The sequence below is a fragment of the Ictalurus furcatus genome, chromosome 8 (genome assembly GCF_023375685.1).
Source record: "Ictalurus furcatus strain D&B chromosome 8, Billie_1.0, whole genome shotgun sequence".
In the NCBI taxonomy this organism is placed as follows: Eukaryota; Metazoa; Chordata; class Actinopteri; order Siluriformes; family Ictaluridae; genus Ictalurus; species Ictalurus furcatus.
This window is the reverse complement of record NC_071262.1, coordinates 28,365,992-28,378,013: the sequence shown is the minus strand read 5'-3', so window position 1 is coordinate 28,378,013 and position 12,022 is coordinate 28,365,992. Positions and strand designations below refer to the sequence as shown.

Below are 12,022 nucleotides of genomic sequence, written 5' to 3'. Positions count from 1 at the left end.
ACAGGTTTTGTTCTCAGCTTGATATATCACTTTGCTTGTGTTTACTCATTTGGATAAAAGCATCTGCTAAGTGAATAAATGTAAATGTGATATGGAATAATATCAGCTTCTGGAAAAAGTCTGAAAAAAGAAGTAGCTCTTTAAAACGTTTTTTGTTGTTGTTGTTTTTTTTTTTTTTTTTTTTTTTTTTTTTTTTTTTACAGTTTAACAATTTGTGGTTGTGTTTAACTAAGTTGGGACTTAAGTACTGATCTAAAGCTCCATGGTGAGGACTTCAGCTACGAATACTCTTAAAATCCCTGGCCTAGTTCAAATGAAATGTTTAAAAAAAAAAAAAAAAGTATTGTTTCAGATTGCATTATTTCATTTGGGAGATGGAGCCCTAACTCATTTTATTCCTCAAAGAAATGATTGGTCTGAGAAGAATAAGATTGTTCAATATTAGTCATTAGATGGATAAACAGTACCGATACACTGCAATACGTGTAAGTAAACTGCAGCTGGCAGCTTATTTGGTGGACCAGTACAGGAAGTGATAAAAGGTAAACAAGTGTAATGTGTTAGGGGAGATTTCATCACTGCAAGATGAAGATGAAACACACACTCACACTAACACAGATAAAGACACACACCCACTCTCACACACACACACACACACACAGAAAGAGCCATAATACACACCCGCTCTCACACAGAGACACAGCTGGAGTGTGTTAGTACTTTACACTTCCACACACACTCTGTAACCATGTGACCCATTAAAGGGTTGTGGAGACATTAACCGGAACATTAACTTGAACATTTATGGAACATTTATTAACAAAACATTCCTATTAAAAATAACAATTCATCCTATGGACCAAAATGCACTTCTGCTTTACATTCTTACACACTTCACTGCTGGTTTATTAGGTCTGGTAAGTAATAAACTAGAAATTTGGTGCCTTTTATTTCTAGAAAATTACAGCTTTTTTTTTTTTTTAAAAAAAGGTGTTTAATGCAATTCCAGATAAATATTGGTAAATACAGCAAAAGCATAATTCATTTGTAAGTTTCCAGTCCTATTTCAAGAAACTGCCAGGGGTAAAAATAAATAAATAGTTTATTTAATTAATCAATAATTCAATTCAATTGTTAAAAATGTCTAGTGGTGCTACACGAAACTGGCAGGAACAGCATTAAGGTCCACAGTCAGTCAGCTCAGTCTGTGATGTCAGAGCTTCACACCATAAATCCTAGGCACAAAGTGCCATGTGCTCAGTTTGACCATCTGACAGTGTGGCAAGAGGAGACATGTTATACACAGACCTCAGACTGAAGATGATGATGCTGATGTGGATTACAGCGATGCTTTTTAATAAAATTGGTAAGTGTGGATGGTTATGTTTATCGTACACAGGATAAGGATTATTTATTGCAGTCTACGGATTGAAATACCAGGTTTTACTACATTTTATTAAAATGTGTTTTATTATTACACCAGTGATAATCTCCGTGAATTATCACTAGTATACAGTTTTGGTAAATTTGTTCATGTGGCATTCTTTAACTCTTGATAACAGATGCTGCACAGACAAACGATGTCAGTCAGGCGAACCCAATGATCACTGCTGGTGTGGGTGATAACGTGACTCTGCACTGCTTTAGACTGGGAGAAGATAAGTCTGGAGCCATCATTTGGTACAAACAAAAAGTCGGACACGAGCCTTGTGTAATGGTCACAGTTCAACATGAAACTAATTATGAGGATGAGTTCAAGTCACCAAGATTCAGCATCGAGAAAGAAAAAAACAAGCTGCCATTTGATGATTTCTAACGTGGAACCATCAGATGAAGCCGTGTATTACTGTGCGTATAGACAATTTTTAACAAGGTTTGGAAATGGAACATTTTTATCAGTGAAAGGTAAGAACTGTAAATGTACACGGCTAGTGTAATACATTTTAATAACAGGTTTTATTTTTTCCCCTTTCATTAAACACCTTATTTATTAACTGAATCGTTTCAGTAATATTTTATTAGTGTTGAAGTACTGTTTATTTATATGTGTCATGGTTGCGTTGAATATCTACGATTCCCATCAGCCACTGCATCTCACCTGATCGTGATACTAGTGTCACATGACTGTTTGCACCTGAATCACATTTTAGTTTAATGAGCACGGGTATTTAAGTTACGTTTGTGTAGCACTCTTTGTCTAGCATCTGTTTTACAACTGAAATAATGTCAGGTGTCATGGCCTTCATGGACTGTATGTATTAAACAAGGATAAAAAGAAACAAATCAAGTACTTATTCTGTGTATATTCCACTGAACAGGTGATGGAGATGTAAAAGTGTCAGTGTTCCAGAGCGGCGTGTCGGACTCGGTTCCTGCAGGAGCGTCAGTGACTCTGCAGTGCTCGGTTCTCTCTGAGAGCAGATCAGCAGAACTCCAAGTGCTCTGGTTCAGAGCTGCTCCACCACAATCCCATCCTCAAATCATTTACACTCATCACAACAGCAGCCGTCAGTGTGAGAGCGGCTCTTCTACACACACCTGTGTGTACAACTTCTCCAAGAACATCCTCAGCCTCAGTGATACTGGAACTTACTACTGCGCTGTGGCCGTGTGTGGGAAGATCATTTTTGGGAATGGGACACGAGTACAACTGGGTAAGAACACATTCATTGACTCAAAGTATGCATAATATATTAAAATTTAAAATTGGTTTATTTATTTATTTTTTTAATGTAGACATGTAGATTGCTAACATGATCATCAATATAATCACAGGGAGTTCTAGATATTATTTGCTATTCACATGAAATTATATGTGATAAAGTACATGTTCATTGTTATGACTTGTGTGTGTGTGTGTGTGTGTGTGTGTGTGTGTGTGTGTGTGTGTGTGTGTGCTACAGAAGAATCTGTGGATCCTGTAGTGATCTTTCTCGCTGTCTCTTTGGGAGTGTGTGTGGTTGTGATCTTTACTCATGCTGTAACGTGTAAAGGGAGAAACTGTGAATGTTGCACTGGTGAGTCTTCATTACGTATAGATGCATTATATACAATACAAATGATTTTTATATGTGTGGTGGCCTGAGAAAACTAATAACCATTCCTGAACTGAAAGATATTTCTATTTTGTATGTTTCTCAACCACAAGTAAAGTTCTAACATTTTAAATTCTCTTTACTGCCAAAAAAGATTTCCACTGAAATGCACATTGACTGTCTAAAATAAATAAATAAATAAATGTACATGTAATTTACATCTAATGTATAAAATATAAAAGTAATAAACATTATATATATATATATATATATATATATATATATATATATATATATATATATACACACACATATATGTCTAATCAAGTTCAGAAAGGTGATCAAACATCTCTGCATCATTTAATGTAGAATGCATAATGTACTGTATGCTAGGTTTTCTGAATTGTGTGGTGTCAAAGTACGCTATAGGCAGAAAAAAAAATCCTATCAACCTGATTTTTCTTAGTTTTCCAGAATTCAGCCACAGAAACATCTCATTGTTTTTTTTTGTTTTTGTTTTTTTTTGTTTCCCCCCCCCCCCCCCCCCAGACCTCCACACATTTACTCTCACAATGATTCCTCATTTAAACAAGAACATACAGTATATATTAAATCTGGATCTGAACATGAAAATATTTGTTCTCTTTACAGGGAAAACTCAAGATTCTACGGTAAAGAAAACACCAAATCAGGTAATTAACGCTGAGACTAATTATTATTATTATTATTATTATTATTATTATTATTATTATTATTATTATTATTAGGCCTTTGGTTTCACAATAATAAAAGCCGTATTTGAGTCGTACTTTACTTGGGTACTGAAATTCAAGTGATTATCAATAAGCTCCCTGAAAATGTCTGTAGTTATATCCTTCTGAAGTCAGTAATAGTAATCCTAGATTCAGATGAAAGCTGTGTCTTGATTTTATCCTGTCTGAATTATATTACTGTAAAAATTAATCCAGCTCAAATAAGGCTAAACGTTATAATATGCTGATATTCCTATAATTTACCTACATTGTGTATATATCATTTGAAACGAATCGTTCATATCCATTCCCACAGAGCCGTGATGCAGTGGAGCTGAATTTTGCTGCCTTACACGTCAATAAAAGAAGAGGAAAGAGAGAACGAGCTTGTGATAATGTGTATACTGAAGTGATTTACTCTTCTGTTTCTTAGATATTAGATGTCATTGATTTTCTCATGTTAATTACTCTCATGGTCATAATGTTCATTAACTGGTGATGAATGAATGAATGAATGAATGAATGAATGAATAAATAAATAAATAAATAAATGCATTTGTGGTCGAGTTCACCCAAGCGTTATGAGAATAAAAATGTGGGTTTTTAAAAATTATTTTTCCCCTTTTCTTTTCTTCTTTTCTGACACGCTGAAGCTGCTCCTACTGTACTGCAAACTGTATGTATTGCTTTGAGCTTCTTTGTGAGTGGTACATATTTGAATGCGGTGACATTATTCCTCTCCAAATATGTTTTCACAAATTGATATTTACATGCATAACCCAGACGTTCCCTTTCAAAGGGAACTCCACGTTACGTTTAGCATAACACTATGGGAACGAGAATACCCACTCCGTCATACTGAGGGTACGGCCTGTTCAAAAAGACCCAAACCCAAGGGTTACTGCAAGACACTCGAGCCCGGGGTGGAATGAATATCCAGGCTATAATATCAAATGAATGTGTGTGGTGTAGACCACCCTGCAGCAGCACACACATCCTGTAAGGATACCCCTTTGGACAAAGTCTTCGAGGAGGCGACCGTCCTAGTGAGCCCTTATGCCCAGAGGTGTAGTGAGACCGTGCGCCTCAAAAGCAATAGAGATTGCATCCACTATCCAATTAGAGATGTGCTGCTTTGACACAGCATCACCTCTACTGATGCAGACCAGCAGCTGCTCTGACTTACGCCACTGGCCGGAGCGGTGGACGTAAGTACAGAGAGTCCTTACTGGACACAGCAGGTGCATTCTCTCTTGTTCCGGTGTGGGGAACAGAGGAGGGCAGAAAGCCTGCAACACCACAGGGTGGGCAGCCGATGTAGGCACTTTAGGAATATAATCCGGACTAGGATACAGTAAGGCCTTGGTTAATCCAGGGGCAAAGTCAAGGCAGGAAGGGGCAACAGAGAGAGCTTGTAGATCTCCTACTCGCTTGAAAGATGTCAGGGCCAGCAGAAGAGCTACCTTTAGAGTCAGAAGCTACTCAGAGGCTGACTCTAAGGGCTCAGATGGGGCCCCTGACAGACCTTCCAGGACCACAGAAAGGTCCCAGGAAGGTATGCGCGGCCTGCAGCTGGGCCTCAGCCACACGACACCACGCATGAACCTCGAAGTTAGAGGATGTTGCCCCACAGAGGCTCCATCAACAGGGGCGTGGCTGGCCGAAATGGCGACTACGTAAACCCTGATTGTAGAAGGAGCTCACCCCGCTGAGAAACGTTCTTGTAAGAACTCCAGGACTGTAGCTATCGCGCAGTTCACTGGGTCTGGCTGACGTTCCTCATACCACAAGACAAAAAGCCGCCACTTGAGTGCATACAATTTCCTCATGGATGGTGCTCTAGCGTTTAACATAGTCTCTACAACCTCAGTTGTGAGACCAGAATCTACGAGCCGGTACCTCTCAGGGGCCATACCCCTTACACTGTTATTGTAGGAGATGTTGGCTAGAAGGAATCAGAAGGAAGAGAGAGTGTGTAGTGGTTTATAGTCTCTAGGACAGAAGCAGGAGTTTACAGCATGCAGGATTGCTGGAGTGGAAGCGTGTAGGCCTCAGGATGACCTTAATCTCATAAATATGTAAAAGTGTATGATTTAATATGAAACATTATCAGCTACTGGAAAAAGTCTGCAGAGAGAAAAAAAAAAAAGTTTAACAAATTTGTAGTTGCTATTACTGAAAGTGGGATTTAAGCTCTTATCAAATGAAAACAAAAAACAACATGTTTTAGATTGCAGTATTTCTGTAGAGAGACAGAGCCGCAACTCATTTTATTCCTCTGACTAATGACACAGTTAGTTTGAGAAGAATAAGAGTGTATAATGAGTTATTAGTCATTAGATGGATAAACAGTACCAATACATTATAATTTGAATAAATAAACTGTACTGTGGACCAGTACAGGAAGTGATAAAAGGTAAGCAAGTGTAATGTGTTAGGGGAGATTTCATGACTGCAAGATGAAGCTTCCTCCAATGGACATGACACAAGTGTGAAACACACACTCGCACTAACACACACAGAGACACACACACACTCACACACACACACACATAGAATGAACCACAACACACACCTACACTCACACAGAGATACAGCTACTAGAGTGTGTCTTTATACTCTACACTGCCACACACACACACACACACACAGGAAGAGCCACAACACACACACACACACTCTCTCACACAGAGTCACAAATCAGTCAAGCAATATTTATTATTATTCCCTCTTATATATATATATTGCTTGTATTTTCTCATTTGTAAGTCGCTTTGGATAAAAGCGTCTGCTAAATGAATAAATGTAAATGTAAATATATATATATATATATATATATATATATATATATATATATATATACAGCCGAACATCTATGCAACTGTTTTTATTGGAAAGTTATTAACAAAACATTCCTATTAAAAATGATAATTCATCCTATGGACCATGATGGTGGTTGTATTATAGCAAAATGTACTTCTGCTTCACATTCTACTTAATCACTGGTTTATGTGGTCTAGTAAATAATACACTATGAATTTGGGATGTATTCTTTTCTAGAATTTATTTCTTTTAATTAAATTGGTGTTTAATGTTATTCCAGGTAAATATTGGTACTGTTAACAGTTGCCAAAAAAAAACAAACAAAAAAACAAACAAACAAACAAACAAAAAAAAACAATAAAAGGTAAATAAATTGCTCATTTAATTCAAAAATTCATTTTATTTTGAAAAAAATGTCTAGTGGTACTCCACGAAAGTGGCAGGAACAGCGCTATGGGTCACAGTCAGTCAGCTCAGTCTGTGATGTCAGAGCTTCACACCATAAATCCTAGGCACAAAGTGACATGTGCTCAGTTTGACCATTTGACAGTGTGGCAAGAGGAGACATGTTATACACAGACCTCAGACTGAAGATGATGATGCTGATGTGGATTACAGCGATGCTTTTTAATAAAATTGGTAAGTGTGGACCATTTTGTAGTTTTCTGATAACATGCATGTTGCTGTAATAAGGATCATTGTGCAGGCTGAACGATTAAGTGTTCGAAAAGTTCAGCTATGATTATATAGCATTATACACTGAATGGCCAGTTTATTAGGTTGTTATTTCTTGCTAGGAAAAAAAAAAACAGATTTGCTTGAAACCTACTTTCAAACACTGTTGTATATCTCCATAAATACTGGTAGCAGGAATTTATTTAAAGACAAACAACATTTTATTTTTACACCAAAGGAAATCTATGTGTATTATAGGTGGAATAAATTTTGGGTGCATTTGTTGATGTTTTCTGCGTAAACTCCAAACAGCAGATTCTACACAGAGCGAGGGCGTCAATCAACCGAACACAATGATCACTGCTGATGTGGGTGAGAACGTGACTCTGCACTGCTTTCGACCGGGAGAGGAAAATACCGATTCCATCGTCTGGTACAAACAAAAAGTCGGACACGAACCTCGTGTAATGGTCTCAGTTCACCGTGAACCCAAATATGAGAAAGAATTCAATCCACCAAAATTCAGTATTGAGAAAGAAATAAAAGAAAAAGGCTTCCATTTGAAAATTGCCAACGTGGAACCATCAGATGAAGCCGTGTATTACTGTGGATATAGAAAATTTTTAATAAGGTTTGGAAAGGGAACATTTTTAGCAGTGAAAGGTGAGAACTTTTATATGCATAGATTCATTTTAATTAGTTTTATATGTCCTTTTCTTAAACATGGAATTTATTTTTAGGTGTTTGATGGTGTGTATATTCCACACATTATAATGCTGTAGGCATAATAAATAAATAAATAAATAAATAAATAAATAAATAAATAACTAGGACCTTACTAAGCTATTACACTGAACAGGTGATGGAGATGTAAAAGTGTCAGTGTTCCAGAGCGGCGTGTCGGACTCGGTTCCTGCAGGAGCGTCAGTGACTCTGCAGTGCTCGGTTCTCTCTGAGAGCAGATCAGCAGAACTCCAAGTGCTCTGGTTCAGAGCTGCTCCACCACAATCCCGTCCTCAAATCATTTACACTCATCACAACAGCAGCCGTCAGTGTGAGAGCGGCTCTTCTACACACACCTGTGTGTACAACTTCTCCAAGAACATCCTCAGCCTCAATGATACTGGAACTTACTACTGCGCTGTGGCCGTGTGTGGGAAGATCATTTTTGGGAACGGGACACGAGTACAGTTGGGTAAGAACACATTCATTGACTCAAAGTATGCATAATATATTAAAATTTAAAATTGGTTTAATTTTTTTTTTTTTTAAATGTAGACATGTAGATTGCTAACATGATCATCAATATAATCACAGGGAGTTCTAGATATTATTTGCTATTCACATGAAATTATATGTGATAAAGTACATGTTCATTGTTATGACTTGTGTGTGTGTGTGTGTGTGTGTGTGTGTGTGTGTGTGTGTGTGTGTGTGTGTGCTACAGAAGAATCTGTGGATCCTGTAGTGATCTTTCTCGCTGTCTCTTTGGGAGTGTGTGTGGTTGTGATCTTTACTCATGCTGTAACGTGTAAAGGGAGAAACTGTGAATGTTGCACTGGTTAGTCTTCATTACGTATAGATGCATTATATACAATACAAATGATTTTTATATGTGTGGTGGCCTGAGAAAACTAATAACCATTCCTGAACTGAAAGATATTTCTCTTCTGCATGTTTCTCAATCACAAGTAAAGTTCTAACATTTTAAATTCTCTTTACTGCCAAAAAAGATTTCCACTGAAATGCACATTGACTGTCTAAAATAAATAAATAAATAAATAAATAAATAAATAAATAAATCTACATGTAATTTACATCTAATGTATAAAATATAAAAATAATAAACACACACACACACACACACATATATATATATATATATATATATATATATATATATATATATATATATATATATATATACACATATATGTCTAATCAAGTTCAGAAAGGTGATCAAACATCTCTGCATCATTTAATGTAGAATGCATAATGTACTGTATGCTAGGTTTTCTGAATTGTGTGGTGTCAAAGTACGCTATAGGCAGAAAAAAAAAATCCTATCAACCTGATTTTTCTTAGTTTTCCAGAATTCAGCCACAGAAACATCTCATTGGTGTTGTTTTTTTGTCCCTCCCCCCCCCCAGACCTCCACACATTTACTCTCACAATGATTCCTCATTTAAACAAGAACATACAGTATATATTAAATCTGGATCTGAACATGAAAATATTTGTTCTCTTTACAGGGAAAACTCAAGATTCTACGGTAAAGAAAACACCAAATCAGGTAATTAACGCTGAGACTAATTATTATTATTATTATTATTATTATTATTATTATTATTATTATTATTATTATTAGGCCTTTGGTTTCACAATAATAAAAGCCGTATTTGAGTCGTACTTTACTTGGGTATTGAAATTCAAGTGATTATCAATAAGCTCCCTGAAAATGTCTGTAGTTATATCCTTCTGAAGTCAGTAATAGTAATCCTAGATTCAGATGAAAGCTGTGTCTTGATTTTATCCTGTCTGAATTATATTACTGTAAAAATTAATCCAGCTCAAATAAGGCTAAACGTTATAATATGCTGATATTCCTATAATTTACCTACATTGTGTATATATCATTTGAAACGAATCGTTCATATCCATTCCCACAGAGCCGTGATGCAGTGGAGCTGAATTTTGCTGCCTTACACGTCAATAAAAGAAGAGGAAAGAGAGAACGAGCTTGTGATAATGTGTATACTGAAGTCATTTACTCTTCTGTTTCTTAGATATTAGATGTCATTGATTTTCTCATGTTAATTACTCTCATGGTCATAATGTTCATTAACTGGTGATGAATGAATGAATGAATGAATAAATAAATAAATAAATAAATAAAGTAATTAATACATGCATTTGTGGTCGAGTTCACCCAAGCGTTATGAGAATAAAAATGTGGGTTTTTTAAAAATTATTTTTCCCCTTTTCTTTTCTTCTTTTCTGACACGCTGAAGCTGCTCCTACTGTACTGCAAACTGTATGTATTGCTTTGAGCTTCTTTGTGAGTGGTACATATTTGAATGCGGTGACATTATTCCTCTCCAAATATGTTTTCACAAATTGATATTTACATGCATAACCCAGACGTTCCCTTTCAAAGGGAACTCCACGTTGCGTTTAGCATAACACTATGGGAACGAGAATACCCACTCCGTCATACTGAGGGTACGGCCTGTTCAAAAAGACCCAAACCCAAGGGTTACTGCAAGACACTCGAGCCCGGGGTGGAATGAATATCCAGGCTGTAATATCAAATGAATGTGTGTGGTGTAGACCACCCTGCAGCAGCACACACATCCTGTAAGGATACCCCTTTGGACAAAGTCTTCGAGGAGGCGACCGTCCTAGTGAGCCCTTATGCCCAGAGGTGTAGTGAGACCGTGCGCCTCAAAAGCAATAGAGATTGCATCCACTATCCAATTAGAGATGTGCTGCTTTGACACAGCATCACCTCTACTGATGCAGACCAGCAGCTGCTCTGACTTACGCCACTGGCCGGAGCGGTGGACGTAAGTACAGAGAGTCCTTACTGGACACAGCAGGTGCATTCTCTCTTGTTCCGGTGTGGGGAACAGAGGAGGGCAGAAAGCCTGCAACACCACAGGGTGGGCAGCCGATGTAGGCACTTTAGGAATATAATCCGGACTAGGATACAGGAAGATGTTGGTTAATCCAGGGGCAAAGTCAAAGCAGGAATGGGCAACAGAGAGCTTGTAGATCTCCTACTCGCTTGAAAGATGTCAGGGCCAGCAGAAGAGCTACCTTTAGAGTCAGAAGCTTCTCAGAGGCTGACTCTAAGGGCTCAGATGGGGCCCCTGACAGACCTTCCAGGACCACAGAAAGGTCCCAGGAAGGTATGCGCGGCCTGCAGATGGGCCTCAGCCACACGACACCACGCATGAACCTCGAAGTTAGAGGATGTTGCCCCACAGAGGCTGCATCAACAGGGGCGTGGCTGGCCGAAATGGCGACTATGTAAACCCTGATTGTAGAAGGAGCTCACCCCGCTGAGAAACGTTCTTGTAAGAACTCCAGGACTGTAGCTATCGCGCAGTTCACTGGGTCTGGCTGACGTTCCTCATACCACAAGACAAAAAGCCGCCACTTGAGTGCATACAATTTCCTCATGGATGGTGCTCTAGCGTTTAACATAGTCTCTACAACCTCAGTTGTGAGACCAGAATCTACGAGCCAGTACCTCTCAAGGGCCATACCCCTTACACTGTTATTGTAGGAGATGTTGGCTAGAAGGAATCAGAAGGAAGAGAGAGTGTGTAGTGGTTTATAGTCTCTAGGACAGAAGCAGGAGTTTACAGCATGCAGGATTGCTGGAGTGGAAGCGTGTAGGCCTCAGGATGACCTTAATCTCATAAATATGTAAAAGTGTATGATTTCATATGAAACATTATCAGCTACTGGAAAAAGTCTGAAGAGAGAAAAAAAAAAAAGTTTGACAAATTTGTAGTTGCTATTACTGAAAGTGGGATTTAAGCTCTTATCAAATGAAAACAAAAAACAACATGTTTTAGATTGCAGTATTTCTGTAGAGAGACAGAGCCGCAACTCATTTTATTCCTCTGACTAATGACACAGTTAGTTTGAGAAGAATAAGAGTGTATAATGAGTTATTAGTCATTAGATGGATAAACAGTACCAATACATTATAATTTGAATAAATAA

At 37.7% G+C, this 12,022-nt stretch overlaps 1 long non-coding RNA gene and 1 pseudogene across 2 annotated transcripts; both read left to right on the top strand.

Annotated features, from left to right (window-relative positions):
* Positions 1-1,293: 1,293 nt before the first annotated feature.
* On the top strand, positions 1,294-4,517 carry LOC128612056 (uncharacterized; annotated as a pseudogene).
* Positions 4,518-8,167: 3,650 nt separating this feature from the next.
* LOC128612000 (uncharacterized) lies at positions 8,168-11,317 on the top strand. 2 transcript variants are annotated; one of them, XR_008386656.1, is made up of 4 exons: positions 8,442-8,480; positions 8,733-8,846; positions 9,538-9,578; positions 9,955-11,317. It is a non-coding gene; the product is annotated as an uncharacterized LOC128612000 (long non-coding RNA). The 2 variants fall into 2 exon arrangements; XR_008386655.1 differs by having other exon boundaries at positions 8,168-8,846.
* The last annotated feature ends 705 nt before the right edge of the window (positions 11,318-12,022 follow it).